Source organism: Schistocerca americana, chromosome 1, assembly GCF_021461395.2.
Source record: "Schistocerca americana isolate TAMUIC-IGC-003095 chromosome 1, iqSchAmer2.1, whole genome shotgun sequence".
NCBI classification, from domain to species: Eukaryota; Metazoa; Arthropoda; class Insecta; order Orthoptera; family Acrididae; genus Schistocerca; species Schistocerca americana.
In genome coordinates, this window is record NC_060119.1 from 1,134,496,038 (window position 1) to 1,134,513,282 (window position 17,245).

At 42.9% G+C, this 17,245-nt stretch overlaps 1 protein-coding gene across 1 annotated transcript in view; it reads right to left on the reverse strand.

The window, feature by feature from the left end:
* LOC124619184 (forkhead box protein O) overlaps window positions 1-17,245 on the reverse strand; it is a 671,328-nt gene that overhangs the window by 393,798 nt on the left and 260,285 nt on the right. The window lies entirely within an intron of this gene.

Here is a 17,245-nt window from a genome sequence, read left to right on the forward strand (position 1 = left end):
TCGCGGGCAAGTGCTCTACCATATGAGCTACCCAAGCACTACTGAGCTACCCAGACTGTGGCTAAGTCATGTCTCCGCAATATCCTGTTTTTCAGGAATGCTAGTTCTGCAAAGTTCTGTAAAGTTTGGAAGGTAGGAGACGAGGTACTGACAGAAGTAAAGCTGTGAGGACAGGGCGTGAGTCGTGCTTAGGTAGCTCAGTTAGTAGAACACTTGCCCGCGAAAGGCAAAGGTCCCGAGTTGGAGTCTCGGTCCGGCACAAAGTTTTAATCTGCCAGGAAGTTTAAATGTGTAAGGACTTCGCAGCGGAACTTCTACGGCGCATTCGAAACAACCATGGCAATATGTGGGGAAGCCCACATCCCGATCTCTCCCCATGCGATTTGCATATTTTTGGTGCCTGAAGTTTGGCGTTTGTGGTCGTCGGTTTGCTTTGGACGAAGAGGTACAACCGTGGTTCCGAAAACATTTCTCCATGAAGGCACCAATCGTCTTATATCTCAGAGGGATAAATTTGTTAACAATAATGCAGGTCACTTTCGAAATAATAAAGTTTCTAACTTTTATCCATCTGTCTCGTTTTCATTTGACTTCCCCTTATAGATAATTTGAAATACTAAATTTAGTTGTTCTCAATGAAATCCAATTTTTTATGTTCTACTCATAGGGAAAAATTCTGAATTATATTTAGCTCACGGACAGAGTCACGCATATATATTTCCGTGTGCTGCATGGATACAATATCCCGAAGTACAGATTTCCGGTGGAATTAGCTGAAATTTTTAAATAATATCTTTGAGTTGTCTTCAGAGTCTCTAGCAAGCTGTCTCCTACTAGTTATCAATGGTACTGTTACGTTATAACATGAACATATGTTCAACAGTTATTAAACATCACAACATGTGTTTTACTCGTTACTGCGCTTTTGTACAATTCACTGTAAATGTTTGAAGAGCACATCGTCAATTTCAGTGTATTGTATATTCTTGGGGCAACATGTGGTACGTGCTTGAGTACCTCTGCACGTTTCCTAATGAGGGTAGCAGCGTCTATGATGCGACCAAACAGTTCATCTCGCGTATTCACCTTCCGTTTGTACACCTCAGACTTCATTCACACGGAAGTATAATAGCTTAAGGTGTGGCGATATACGTGGCCAATTCATTGCAGTACCACGACAAATCCTGCGGTTAAGTAAGTGGAGTTAAGATGTTTCCTCACTCATCAGGTAAAATTTGGAGGGCCTCCGTCATGCTTCATGTAATTAGTCGAGTGCCCAAAGGAACGCCCTCAAGGTTTTCAACAAATTTTCCGAAAAATGCAATTAACTCTGCCCGGTCTTCTAAAATGACTGGACCTATCAACATGTATGTTAAATGTGTTCTCTATCTCGCAAACCATTCAAAATAGGGCATAGCCCCTTTTCAAGGTTTTTTTTTTCCTTTCGTGCCTCTCATGCCTGTCATCTCCCTAAACACTGACCATTCCCCCTGGGACACCCTGTATAAAGGTTTGGAAGCGAGACTTATTCGTAATATTATCTGTCATCTATGGGGTTAAGTAACAATAACTGGAGTGAACACCTTGGTCACTTTTCCCCACAAAAAGTGTGGCCACTTTTTGAAACCGGACAAGCCGACATTAGTGGTTAAAAGGTGAAACTACCAAAGAAGTAGAACAATGATGTTTAAATATGTATATGGTACCAAAAAATATTACTCTGCGTATGAGTGAGGTAACAAGATTAATGTAAATAATTTACCTTATATAGAGACGACTCAAAATCAGGGTTGTTTTTGCTGAAGAATAACGCAACAAGCTGCTTCTGCCGAACTCACTGGCAACAATGATGTACACCAGAACTAGTATGACAACTTCTCGGCACGCAGCATTACTCTTCGGGGCAAAAAATTTAAGTTTTTTCCTTATTTTACTCATGGCCGTAATTTTCAGCAGCTGTAGTATATATATTTCAGAATAGAATTCAGTTGTCAGCTACAAACATACTTTTATTTCCCTTCATCAATTTCGATAAATTAATATCTCTTCTTCAGAAGCCTACAGAATTGAGGATATTATAAATCTTCAGCCCTGGCTATACAGTTATTGAAGAATAAGAAGTATATTACAGACGTATCATTGGTTCAGCGGATGTCATTATCTTCTTCGCAGAAGCAAAATGCCACGATATGCACAAAAATGTGCGTAATGTATTTGGTTATTATAAACACAGATTTTCAATTTACAGTAACTGAATCACATCTGTGTACATGTCAAACTGTTCTGTGAACAGCAAGGAACATATAAAAAGCATGTAAAACGTATAACTAAGGTACATAAAGGAGTTATATATATTTCATTTGAAGAAATGTGGCTTATAATCCTAATATACAAAAGGAATGGGCTAATATTCACATTTTATGTTCAAATGTTCAAATGTTCAAGTGTGTGTGAAATCGTATGGGACTTAACTGCTAAGGTTATCAGTCCCTAAGCTTACACACTACTTAACCTAAATTATCCTAAGGACAAACACCCACACCCATGCCCGAGGGAGGACTCGAACCTCCGCCGGGACCGGCCGCACAGTCCACGACAGCAGCGCCTGAGACCGCTCGGCTAATCCCGTGCGGCTCACATTTTATAAGAGATGCAGTGCAGTCAAAATAGTATCTATATTTTAGTGCAAGTTCATCTTTTGAGTTTGGATGAGAATATTTATATATTTCAAATTCTTCTAAAAGGTTCATTTGTAGCCTATGCAAAATGCCCTGCCTGTCTGTCCTATATACTTATAAAACTCGGACATATATTACATGAAATATATGAAATGTCTTAGTTATACTTTTATATGCTTTTATATATCTTACTTACTGCTAGCACAACAGCTTGAATGTACATAGTTATGATTCAGTTACTTTAAATTGTCAATCAGTGTTTATAATATTCACACACAATATGTACACTTTTGGACAAATCATGGCATTATGCTTCTATGAAAAAGGTACTGACCTATGCTAAACCAATACTAAGGAAATTCTTGTAATAAACTACTTCTACTTCACATGTAAGTATAGTCAAGGGCTAAGGATTTATAATATCATTAATTTTCTCGGCCTCTGAAAATAAATTAATTTCTCGAAACTAGTAAAGAGAAATAAAAATATATTTGCAACTGAATTTCATTCTGAATTTTTTTCTATCCTCTTGGCACACAGACAGTACCCAGCATCACGCCACGGAAATAAACATGTAACTTCCACGTGGCTCATGCGAATGAGCTTGAAAAGCATCGATTTTCCTTATTTATAATGAAAACGCAGTCACGCGTTATAGAAAATCCGTAATGGACATCCTACGAACACTATGCTTATCCGTTATCTTCTGCAGAGTTGCTACGCGGTATGGGATTCTTACCAGATAGGACTGGCGGTGTACATGGAAATATTTCAAAGAAGGTCAGATCGTTTTTTATTACAGTGAAATATGGGAGAGTGTGTCCGATATGATAGGGTAGTAGGGATGGCACTCATTACGACAAAGACGTTTCGTGACGAGATCTCTCCACGAAATTTCAGTCACCAGCATTGCCGATCGAATGGAAAGCATGTTTTTGACTTCCACCTACACAGGTACGATTGAGCACTGTAATAAAATAAGAGAAAGGTCGTATGGAAAGCATTAGGTATTTATTTTTTCGCGTATGCTGTTCGAGAAACAATCTGAAAGTGGTTCTACGAACCCTCTGCGTAACACGCAAGTGCGGACTGCAGAGTACGAGGTTGTGGGTGTAGACGTACGGTGTCCTGCTCACAGTGACGACTGACGAGAGCCGCTACAAGACGGAGGAGGCCGTCCGGAGTTCCGGTTAGGACCCCCACCAGCGCCAACCGGCCAAGGCGGTCCGGCGGTCACTTTCACGCGGGGACGCGCACTCTGGCAACAACGGGCGCACACCCCCACCCCTAAACCCTCCCCTAGACCACACACTACCCTCTCGCTCACAAGGATGGACGACACCAGACCTTCTACTTCGTTCCGTAAGAGCTAACGATTCCTCGCCACAGCGTCAGTTTTACAGTATTTATTTATTACTTTCCGTGCGACCATGCGAGCCAAAGCTCGTGGAGTGAGTCAGTACACAATTTGAAGAAGTTTGGTTATAAAATTCATAAACGAAAAATTTTTGAGAGAATATATCTACGTGGTGATAAAAAAAAAAGTTTACAAACTGACATGGCACATTGGGCATACAACAAGGATCAGTAATCACTTACGAACCGAGGGTCGCAAACGCCACGAGAGGGCGCTACGGTCAAGTGTGAGCTGGCATCGTCGGAGTCTGTCTTACTGGGCCGTACATTCTCCCCGACTGACTTGACGGTCGCAAGTATCTAGTTTCCTTGCGAGAGGTGCTGCAGTACATGCCTATTCGTCGCCAGATTCGATTTCACCACGACGGAGCACCCGCTCTTTTTCAGCAGACAATTGGGGGCACATCCGCATGCAACCTTTTCCGGGTGCTGAATTGGTCGCGGTGAGTCAGTCGCATGGCCACCACCATCACCGCGATATGTCCCCCATCGATTTTTTCCCTTTGGGATTATCTGAACGGCCTTGTGTATGAGACACCTGTTAACACTGCCGGAGGACCCAGTGAACAGACTCGTTGCGGATGCAGGATGTCTTCGAGACACGGCAGGTATCTTTGTGAAGGCGCACAGCTCAATGCAGCGTCGATATAAGGCTGTCTCGATGTATCTCGACAAAACTTTGAGCATCTCCTGTGGTGGGCGTCCATTTGTAGGGTAGCATGTGACTACGGTCCCCGGATGGTCCTTGCGACACCGGTTCCTATGTGATTACCGGTCCTTGTTGTATGCCCGATGTGAAATGTCTGTTTGTAAACTTTCTTTGAGTCACTCTGTATAAACACACATTACAGAGAAAATTTCTCAACCACTGCATCAAACTCCTGAACAGAATAGAAGCTGTGTACCAAAAGGAAGCGTCTCAATTTAGATTTGATGATTTGGGATTGATCAATCATTTTTTCCAGTTGTGCTGGAAGCCTACTCAGAACGAAACTTGCTGATCAGTGCACGCCTTTAACGCTTGAGGAAGTGTTATCCAAGTGCATATCGTTTTTTCGTCCAGTGTCCACTGAACGACTGTCTACGTTTCTTCTGAAAGAGTCACTACTGTCATCAACGTACTGCGCGACGGAACATATGTACAAGGCTGGCACAGACAGAGCTCCTAGTCAGCTGAACAACAGCCTGCAGGAAGTCAGCGAACTGACATCGCAGATCGGTCAGGACTGACAGTGTTTTCGGCGAGAGCACAGCAGGGTTGCCCCAGAATATAACACCATACGTGATAATAGAGTGAGAGCAAGGAAAGGAAACAAGGCGGGATCCTCCAACGACTGAATGCTCGCTCACAGTTCGCGGCAACACATTAAATTCAAGTGGCCAAACCAGTAACACTTGTAACTAAACGACAACTGTCTCACGCAGTTGGAGACATGACGTCTAATCTCTTTTCCGCATGACACACTTCTTCACGCTTATTCGAATTACTGGTTTAGATTTATGTGACAGGCGACCAGCTTTAACTGAATCTTCCCCCTGTCGACGAACTGTGATTCATGGTAATTAGAGACTGCTGTGAAGATGACCTGCAACAAACCAGTAATCCGAATACGTGCACAAAAGGTTTTATTTTCTTCACAACTAAGTCTCTTCATCATCATTTTGTTTATTTACTAACAAATGTTATAACTTTTATTAAAGATTAAATAAAATAATCTAATATTTTCGTACAAAGCTGACAAGAAAAGAAGCTAATGAAACGTACGTAAAAGAAGGAAGTAGAAAATGTATTGGAGCGGAATTGGGGCTAGTAGACGGAAACGAGAAGCCACAATTTCATCTTTCTTAAATACTCCACATAATTTAAAATAATAATGATGTCCACAGCGGTCTCAAGGGCCAATCCAGTCTATAGATTTAGTGTATGGGAAAATTTTGTGTCTTAATTGCCTGCAACATAAAGTCTATAGATTGTTGCTGTCAAAAAGCGTCGTTTTGAGCCTGTCCGAGTGCCGTAAAAAGATGAGTTTTTCCTACTAGAACTTAGAATTTACGAAAATCGCATAGAAACATTTTTGGCACTGATGACAAACTTCATTGTGATTAGGTTCAGCTTGACGTGTCAATCCATACACACAAAATTGTCGGATCTGGTAGTCAACCCCAATTCTTTTTTCCCCTAATCGGTTTTTGCAAATCTGCCAAGTTGCACTGTGATTCGCAGTTCTCTAAAGGCTGCAGGGGCAGTCAGTTCGGAGAACCACGTCCAGGAGTGGCGTACCTACAGTAGGAAAACGCTATTATGTTCAAAGCAGGCTTCGAGTTGCGGACAACTTTACTTATCAGCAGCGGAATAAAGCGTTGAAACGAGTGTGTAAGAATAGAAGTCAAAGGTAATAACGTCAGTGTACACCAGTGCAAAGGGGCAGTGCCCTACGGTGTTTTTAACTTCTCTTTTCTTTTATTTCTTAAGCGAAGACGGTCGCCAACCTGTAGTTTTAGATATTTTACTTCAGCTTCAAATGGGAGAGGCTAAGTACTTACTCTAAATTAGACCAAGTCCTAGTAGAGGCATGTAACCACTATGAATATAATTGTTGGAAGGAATTTAAAAAAGCTGCGTGCTTGCTTAAAAACAGTCACTGCTTTTCTCTGAACTTGTTTATTAACTGTCACGACGCGTTTAGAATTTAATCCATCGTCTGACGACCTATTATAAACAATGTAACAGGGGTCATCTAACAATTTTTTACAGAAACGTAAACTGTCCGCAGCTCGTGGTCGTGCGGTAGCGTTCTCGCTTCCCACGCTCGGGTTCCCGGGTTCGATTCCCGGCGGGGTCAGGGATTTTCTCTGCCTCGTGATGACTGGTTGTTGTGTGCTGTCCTTAGGTTAGTTAGGTTTAAGTAGTTCTAAGTTCTAGGGGTCTGATGACCATAGATGTTAAGTCCCATAGTGCTCAGAGCCAAGCCAAACGTAAACTTCTTATACAAAAGTCAGTTCCAAACGAACATTATTCAAGATCAAAACACTTTTTGATAACGGAATGCATACTATTTTAGCGCAGCTGTGTGTGCTGGAATGGAGGGCTCGGTGACGATATGTGGCGTTACCCCGCCAATGCACGCTTAAAGAGCGCCAGGCAGTTTCGTGCACAATGAAAGCATTATATTTAAATTACTAACAGATAACAGCACAAACTGCGTCCAATCTCTACAAACAAAAATTCAAGTAACATATTGTCGTAATACCGGCACACAATTTTTTTCTGGAAAACACGTGTCAAACTGTCAGAGATATGAGCATTACAAATCCGTTCCAGTGCAAACTATCCATGTAACTTAGCACAGAGATACAATTTCAATTTTACTACCAAATAAAGGCTAGTGGGTCGTTGCCAGTCCATTTTGGTAATTATCGTCTTTGATGTCTACAGCAAAATTTCATGTACTTAAATCTAAAATGGTATGTATTCCTTCATCAGAAAGTGTTTTGTACTTAAATATTGTTCGTTTGAAACTGATTTTTATAAGACGTTTTCGTTTCTGTAAAAATTTGTTATATGACACATGGTACTTTGTCTGTTTACAATTGGTCACCCGGTGATAGTTTAAACTCGAAACACGCAGTGACAGTTAATAAACAAATTTAGAGACTACTAACGACTGTTTTCAAACAACCACGCAGCTGTTTTTAATTCCTTCCAATTATTCTGTCCATAATGCATGCCTCCACAAGGACTTATTCTAAATCAGACCAAGTACTTGGCCTCTCCAATTTGAAGATGAACTAAAATTTCTCCTAATATTTAAAACTACTCATTGTTTCGCTTACTGCCCGAGTATTAACACGTAATCTGTAAAATTTTCGTTCGCATGCTCTAGTGGCTGAGGGACGTAAGAGAAAATTTCAAAACAGAATATCAACCTAAGCACAACCAGTTTTCTTCGACAACGGCTAGAGAGAACGTACAAGGTAGCTGCCTTAAATGTCAAGGCGCTGCCTAGTCCATAGCCAGGACAAAATATTAAGGAGCTCGAAGACCTAAATGCCACATCATCCGGTTGCGAGTGACCTCCTGCCCATATTTCCACAACCCTGACTGTCTGAAGGGAACAGCAGATGGCACGGGAGAACGGGCAGGATTTTTGCTGATCGATGGTGCGTGAGTGTGGAAGACAGAAAGCTGCGCAGTTTCACTTTCTGTATTTCTGCGTAGGAAGAGATAGGTGGCCTACTTACTATTCTCGACAGAGCGATCCCGTGGCTACTTTCTACTGGAGGCGGCGCTACCGAAATAGAGAGAGAGAGAGAGAGAGAGAGAGAGAGAGAGAGAGATCACTCTAGTTGCATGATTACGTGTTGGTAACACAAATCTGTGGCTTAAACGCTAATAAGACTTGTGGACATGTATAATACTATTTTAATTCACGATTTCGGTCAGGAGTACGAAACGTCGGGTACTTTAAAATAAACAGTCAGTGAAAGACAATGCATAGGGTAGGAACTGTATTCCAAGACAACATCGAATAAAATTCTATAATAAAAGACATTTTTATATACATCGCCACAAATCTGTTAAGATCTTTATTAATCCTGAGCTAGTTTCGATAATCCGGCACGCTTTAGAGCTTAAAGTGGTATGTATGAAATGTACATTGTTTCAAAATATGACACATATTTAACTAGTATTGACGATAAACTGTCTAGCATAATAACGATTCTAACAGGTTTATGCTGATACATAGATAAAAATATCTTTTATAAATACTACGGAGGACAACCTACGGAATAAACTATTGTAAATTATTTGGAAGTACACAACCTAAAAAACATGAAACAAAGCAAGCATTGGTACAAATAAAGACAATTCAAGATAGAAACGATAAGAAGAGATGTGAAATGATCTCAAGAAAGGCAGTAAAAAGGTGAAACAATATTATAGAGTGGGGGAAAAAACGCGTAACATAAAACAGAAATTCAGTGGCTGAGACAGAGGACTTGCAATTGGGCAAGTGACTGGAGTTTGCTTCTACTCGTACTGGTTTAAATTCGTGCAAATGTCGGGGCAGTTGTTCCAAAAATGTCAGACTATTCCATTCACAATAATTGCCCAACTGAGTCAATTATATTTGTCATGACTGATGTCGACAAAAAAAAGGCTAGTCTTATGTCTAAGCTTAAGAGCACAGTTGTCCTTGGTAAAGGTGAAGCTGTCAGCCAAACAGTGCAGTACTGGACGCAGTAACACATTGGCCTTCCTCCGACCTTCAAAATGACTTTCCGAACAAGTTATTAGGGGACATGGAGTTCAACGTGGTCTTCGAACCATGGCAGTTTTCCCACTTAACAAACGTTTTCCGAGGCAAATGTAAATGTCGTGTGACTAGGACCTCCCGTCGGGTACACCGTTCACCAGGTGCAGGTCTTTCGATTTGACGCCACTTCGGCGACTTGCTCGTCGATGGGGATGAAAAGAGGATGATTAGGACAACACAACACCCAGTCCCTGAGCGGAGAAAATCTCCGACCCAGCCGGGAATCGAACCTGGGCCCTTAGGATTGACATTCTGTCGCGCTAATTAGCTACCGGGGGCGAACGTTTTCCAAGGTGAAAACGAGTAAGTGATAAGTAACGGACTGAGTGGGGATCGATGCACAAATCTTCGAATTTGCAGGCAGGGCAGTACTGATCACCGCACCCTATCAGACAATTTTGTTTTGTGTAGTTGAAGCCCACCGGTTCCCTGGGGAAATCAACAAGTTGCCAGCTGCGCAGTAACGCCGAGAAGCTGGATTACATGCAGATCGTTTCAGTCATACAGAAGAAAATCGCATTGCATACAGGGTGTCTCAATAGGAATGGTCAGTATTCAGGGATATGGCAGGAAAAATCATTCGAAGCAAAAAAGTCTAGTTGTGAGGGGCTCTACAATGCATGTCTTAAGAGCCACGGGCACTTGTTCAGTAAAAGAGGAGTTTTCGACACCACCGAAGACGTACAAGCGCTCGTCGATCTTAGGGTATACATTTTAAGGCGCACGTTTACTAGACACACTTGTTTCGAATCACCGTTCTCATCGTTTCCCTGAATATTGATCATTCTTCCTGGTATATCCTTTATACACACATCAAAAAAAGTTTTACACCACCCCAATTCCCAGAACGTCTGAAGATAGACGTTGGCTGTAAATATTGTATCACAGACACAGTTCCTTCGACTGTTCAGAGATGTCACTAAACCCGCCAAAGATGTAAACAACCATGCATGAGCAGCGCCTATTAGACGGAGGAGGTCCGACAGCCGATCAGTTCCAGTTATTCCACCAGGAAGGAAGCACACGGCTCGGGTTGTCTGTAGTTCAGCCATGCCTAGACGGTCAATACCGCGGTTCGATCGTTTCCGCATTGTTACTATGTGCCAGGAAGGGCTCTAAACAAGGGAAGTGTCCAGGCGTCTCGTAGTGAACCAAAGCGATGTTGTTCGGAAATGGAGGAGATACAGAGAGACAGGAAAGTCGATGACATGCCTCGCCCAGGCCACCCAAGGGCTAGTCCTGCAGTGGATGACCGCTACCTACGGATTATGGCTCGCAGGAACCCTGACAGCTACGCCACCATGTTGAATAATGCTGTGTGTTAGTTAACAGGAGTAACCTGATGATGATGGCACGTTACGCCGTCGAAAATTCGTTCTTCAACGACCAGTCAACCCGGCTTCATGCCCGAGAGACCTTCAAGCAGTTGAATAATGCTGTTCGTGCAGCCACCGAACATCGTGTTACGACTCAAACTGTGTGCAATAGGCTGCATAATGCGCAACCTCACTCCCGACGTCCAAGACGAGGTCAATCTTTGCAACCACGACATTATGAAGGGCGTTACAGATGGGCCCAACAACATGCCGAATGGACCGCTCAGGATTGGCTTCAGTTCTCTTCACCGATGAGTGTCGCATATGCCTTCAACTAGACAATCGTCGGAGACGTGCTTGGAGGGAACCTGGTCACGCTGAACGCCTTAGACACACTGTCCAGCGAGTGCAGCAAGGTGAAGGTCCCCTGCTGTTTTGGGGTGGCATTATGTGGGGCCGACGTACGCCGTCGGTTGTCATGGAAGGCGACGTAATAGCTGTACGATACGTGAATGCCGTCCTCCGACCGAGAGTGCAACTATATCGGCAGCATATTGGCGAGGCATTCGTCTTTATGGACGACAATTCGCGATCCCGTCGTGCACATCTTGTGAATGACGTCCTTCAGGATAACGACATCGCTCGACTTGAGTGGAGAGCAAATTCTCCAGACATGAACGCTATCGAACATGCCTGGGATAGATTGAGAAGGGCTATTTATGGACGACGTGACCCACCAACAACTCTGAGGGATCTACGCCAAATCGCCGTCGAGGAGTGGGATAATCTGGACAGTGCCTTGATGAACTTGTGGATAGTATGCCACGACGAGTAAAGGCATACACCAATGCAAGAGGACGTGCTACTGGGTATTAGAGGTACCGGTGTATACAGCAATCTGGACCACCACCTCTGAAGGTCTCCCTGTATGGTGGTACAATATGCAATGTGTGGTTTTCATGAGCAATAAAAAGGGCGGAAATAACGTTCGTGTTGATCTCTATTCCGATTTTCTGTACAGGTTCCGGAACTCTCAGAACCGAGCTGACGCAAAAGTTTTTTGATGTGTATTTAAGGCGCAACACTGGATATACTTAACAGTTGTATTCTTACTTTGAGCATGTTAGATAGTCCAAAATTTGGGACCTGCTGGAGGATGTATCGAATAATCTGTGAAGCAGTTCTTGTTTCGCAACACGCAGTGCTGCGCCATCACTGTATAGCGCCTACCTATTCGCCGTGCTAGATCTTAACTGGGCTGTGCCGATTAAAAGCGTCCGCTGGCGAGGTTTTTATTTCATGCGGATAACACGTTTCCACGCCGTCGGCTTCCCGGTTAAGCTGAAACGGCAGAATTAATTACTGACGACGGCGTATTTCAAATTTCCGAAATGGCTCGAAAGACAGCGCGCGTTAGGAGTGCAGAGCGCCTGTTCGGCCATCCGCGACCGCGGCAAACACTGGCCAGATCCAACCGTGGCGGCGGCGGGGGCGTGCGCTACAGGTGCCGACATTAATTAAATACACAGATCCGCACTGGCCTATAAATATTTCCGCTCAACAGGACGCGCAAACCTTTTTCGCGCCAACGGGGCGCGACAAAGTGACGAAAGCGACCTTCCAAGTTAATTACTCTAAAAGCGGCGTAGGGCCGCAGGGCGAGCCAATCGCGACGCATTACTTCCAGCGCGACTTCACACCTCAGGTGAGCCTTACTGCCGATTGCCTTAATTGACGGCGAAGGGCGGCGAGGAGAGTCGACGCGGCGAAAACAGGATCGCAAAGTTGGAGCCGCGCTGCGCTGTTAAATCAGCCGACAGCCGCTCCCTCGCTGACTTAATTTGCGCTGCATGCTCCTTCCGAAGGATAACAACTCGTCCTGTCCACCATTAGCTACAGGCGGGACTCTGTAGTTAGCGCTAATTACCCTGAGGAGACAGGGCGTACTAAGGGATCGCCTACCTGCCGGCTATGCCGCTGCTTTAAAAGATCGAAGGAAGGAAGATTAGGGTTGAACGTCCCGTCGACATTGTGGTCATCAGAGACGCAGCACAAGCTCGGATCGTTTCGAGAGTGGTTACGGAAATCGACCGTGCCCTTTTCAAAGGAATCGTCCCGGCATTTGCTTCGAGTGATTTAGGGAAACATAAATCAGGATCGTCGGACGCGGATTTGAACCGTCGTCCTCCCGAAAGCGAGCGGCGCCTCTCACTTAGCCCGTGAAAGATTGAGACGTGACCCATCGCCTCTGCTAATGATAAGCGTGAGGTTCTCCCTCCGTGTCCGCCGACGGACATTTAGATTGAACAGGACACAGTAATACGACCATGAACTACTGAAGCTTCATTCTAGCACACTTTTGAAAACAACAGGTGCTAAATTTTGTATGTTCGAATACATGAGTAACTGTCGTGATATGTCAAATAATGTATCACTAACAATTAAATCGTGTGTTAAAATAAAAAGCGTTATCCAAAACCAGATAACACATTTGCCCCTCATGGCCCCCGAAATTAGAATAGCGCTTTTCATTGCTCTGATGAGTCCTCCCGGCATTCGCTGTGTGACGTAACATCCGCCTGCCATAGCGGGGCGTTTACTAGCTTAGTAGAATTTGAAACATATATGTGACCGCGTTTGTGACGTACTGAATACTGATTACATTTCTACATCTACATTTATACTCCGCAAGCCACCCAACGGTGTGTGGCGGAGGGCACTTTACGTGCCACTGTCATTACCTCCCTTTCCTGTTCCAGTCGCGTATGGTTCGCGGGAAGAACGACTGTCTGAAAGCCTCCGTGCGCGCTCTAATCTCTCTAATTTTACATTCGTGATCTCCTCGGGAGGTATAAGTAGGGGGAAGCAATATATTCGATACCTCATCCAGAAACGCACCCTCTCGAAACCTGGCGAGCAAGCTACACCGCGATGCAGAGCGCCTCTCTTGCAGAGTCTGCCACTTGAGTTTATTAAACATCTCCGTAACGCTATCACGGTTACCAAATAACCCTGTGACGAAACGCGCCGCTCTTCTTTGGATCTTCTCTATCTCCTCCGTCAACCCGACCTGGTACGGATCCCACACTGATGAGCAATACTCAAGTATAGGTCGAACGAGTGTTTTGTAAGCCACCTCCTTTGTTGATGGACTACATTTTCTAAGCACTCTCCCAATGAATCTCAGCCTGGTACCCGCCTTACCAACAATTAATTTTATATGATCATTCCACTTCAAATCGTTCCGCACGCATACTCCCAGATATTTTACAGAAGTAACTGCTACCAGTGTTTGTTCCGCTATCATATAATCATACAATAAAGGATCCTTCTTTCTATGTATTCGCAATACATTACATTTGTCTATGTTAAGGGTCAGTTGCCACTCCCTGCACCAAGTGCCTATCCGCTGCAGATCTTCCTGCATTTCGCTACAATTTTCTAATGCTGCAACTTCTCTGTATACTACAGCATCATCCGCGAAAAGCCGCATCGAACTTCCGACTTCCATTTAAATGTAGGATCTAAGTTGTATTCGGAAGTTCTCTTTTTCCTACTCAATTATACGTTAATCCTTTTATTCGCCGTTAAAAATGTTTTACTTCATTTAGCACGCTTTCTTTATCACCCTGACACTGTTTGAAGAACCCAACCACTATTTGCTACAGAGCCTTCGTAGCGTATAGTCGTTAACAGTGGCAAACTTCATTGTTAACAATACTGGCGACCCTAGAACTTAATTTTATTGTGATAGGCATTTTACATTGCTTGTACTTCACATTACTTCTTCAAAACTGTTTACCTACTACGTTCTTCATTGGCAGCTGCTGCACAATTACTTAAGGTACTGCACATCTGCCTTTGCAACTACAAAGAACGCGTATTTATTTTAGCCTAAGCGTTTCGTTCTATTTACTTAAAACATCGTCAGTGTTTGCTTCCTGAGCCTTTCCTGTGTAAAAGTGTGCTAGTCTGCGATTCAGCTTCGGAACTTATCCTGTTCCAGCCAATACTCTCACAGTAGCTGAGGCATCCGAGCTTCCAAAAGGAACAAGAACCTCAGCTGCATACTTCACTCGTCCAGTACAAACATGGAGAATTACTTCATCTTGTTCAAGGAGCTATCTCTACGATAATGTTTCACTCTGCAGTATAGAGTACCTTGACAGAACCATGACAATCAACTTCCGTTCTCTCTATAGCTAAACAAATCTCTCTGAACATTAGAGTTTCAAAAATTTAGAGTGCATCGATTTATAATTTTATATAACGTAACATCTTCACATTATTAGGTCCATAGAAAATAAATTTAAGTAACATATTAATAAACGTGTGAACACACAGAATCATAAAAACGAAATGGCAATTCCATTAATAGCAACTACATAACGCAACCAGAAACAAAGTTGCAGATAGAAACGAAGTTACAGAATGTATTCTATAATACCGAAATTCTATGACCGAAGGAAAGGAAAAGGGAGGAAAAACCTGTATCGTACTGTAGTGTTATCTTCATACTACGAAGCACGACTCGCGACGCAGTGCCACAGTTTTACGTCCATTTCTGAAAGCCATACGGACTGTTAATCTACTGGGAGTGTGGTGATTCTGTAGAGAAAGAGGAGGATAACCTAAAATGAGAGAACACTCACTTCGTTTGTTGGTCTGCTGTTCATGTAAACAATATTAAAGAATCACTCGCTTTGATCATATGAAATAACGAGCTTCTCGTGGTGCGTTCAGTTGCCTACATTGCTACGGTTCCTTCGCTCTTGTTAACCACTGTTCACAACTTTCCAAAGTACGCTTGAAACAACAACAGATGTGTCGATACCGGTGTTATTAGACACTAGTAGTCTCTTCTGCACATCTTGCTGTCGCATTTGTGGTGTTGGCCGACGAAATATAGTAGAAAAGAATGTGACAATTTTATGTTAAAAACGACAGTATAAAAATTGTTTTAAACCATTACAAAGATATTGCTACAGGAACACAGATTCATATACATTTTTAATCGTTACGTTTTTTTCTATCTTAACAGTGCTGAAATAACGCTGGTTAAGAAATGTGTGTTCTTCAAATCTGTCATTTTATTCTGGATCTCATTTTACTACTTTTGGCCATTTATGAATTTTTTCAGTCTCCGCCAAGATGTGCATTCTCCAGCTCTTCTCGAAAATATGCAGAACTGTAGATCGTTGTCTATTACAATACTGTTCCCCGTTTCGTCTATATGCTTTGCTATAGCTGATTTGTTAGCTTTATCAAGTCTGAAACGGTCAATATGTTCTGTAAAACGGGTTTTAAAATTTCTGTCCATTTGCATTAAGACATTAATATCTAAGTGTACTGCCACTGTAAGCTGAAGGTTAGGTTAATACCCTGAAACATATTGCTTCATTACATAATTTAAGTCAGTCAACAAAATTTTGTGGCTGGTAGCGGTCTCTAAAGAAACTGATCAGTGTCTACTATTTTTATCTCATCTCCTGCCTTCCAGACTTCACCTTCTGCGACTAGCACTCAAAAAGCATATGGCTGAGACATGATTTACCCGCAGCCAGGGTGATTGTTTCCGGACTGAATTTTCTCTCTACAGCGGTGTGTGCGCAGGTTTTGAAGCTGTGGCCTCACACTTACTTACCAGCAAACGACGAGACATAGTTTGAAACTCGACCTTAACTTGCAGTGTGGAATGAGTAGGGGAGATATACTGGCAGAATGAAGTTCTGAGCCACGGCGTCACACGTGATCAGATGATTCACTTGCTGTATGGGCTCAAACTTCAAGAAGAATGCAACAATTCCAATCCCAAAGAAAGAAGCTGTGAAAATTACCGAGCTGTCAGTTTAATAGGTCACAGTTGCAAAATAGTAACACGAATTCTTTAAAGACGAATGGAAAAACTGGTAGAAGCCGGAATTCTTTAAAGACGAATGGAAAAACCGGTAGAAGCCGAACTCGGCGAAGATAAGTTTGGATTTCGTAGAAATGTCGGTACACGCGAAGTAATACTGACCCTACGACTTATTTTAGGAGATGGGTTAAGAAAGGGCAAACCTACGTTTCTAACATTTGTTGACTTACAGAAAGCTTTTGACAATGTTGACTGTAATATTCTCTTTCAAATACTGAAGGTGGCAGGGGTAAAATACAGAGAGCGAAAGACTATTTACAATTTGTACAGAAACCAGATGGCAGTTGTAGGAGTCGAGGGGCATGAAAGGGAAGCAGTTGTTGAGAAGGGCGTGAGACAGATTTGTAGCCTATACCCGACGTTATTCAATCTTTACATTGAGCAAGCAGTAAAGGAAAAGAGACAAAAATTTGGAGTAGGAATTAAAATCCATGGAGAGGAAATAAAAACTTTGAGGTTTGCCGACGACTTCGTAGTTCTGTCAGAGACAGCAAAGGACCTGGAAGAGCACTTGAACGGAATGAACAGTATCTTGAAAGGAGGTTATGAAATTACCATCAGCAAAAGCAAAACGAGGATAATGGAATGCAGTCGGATTAA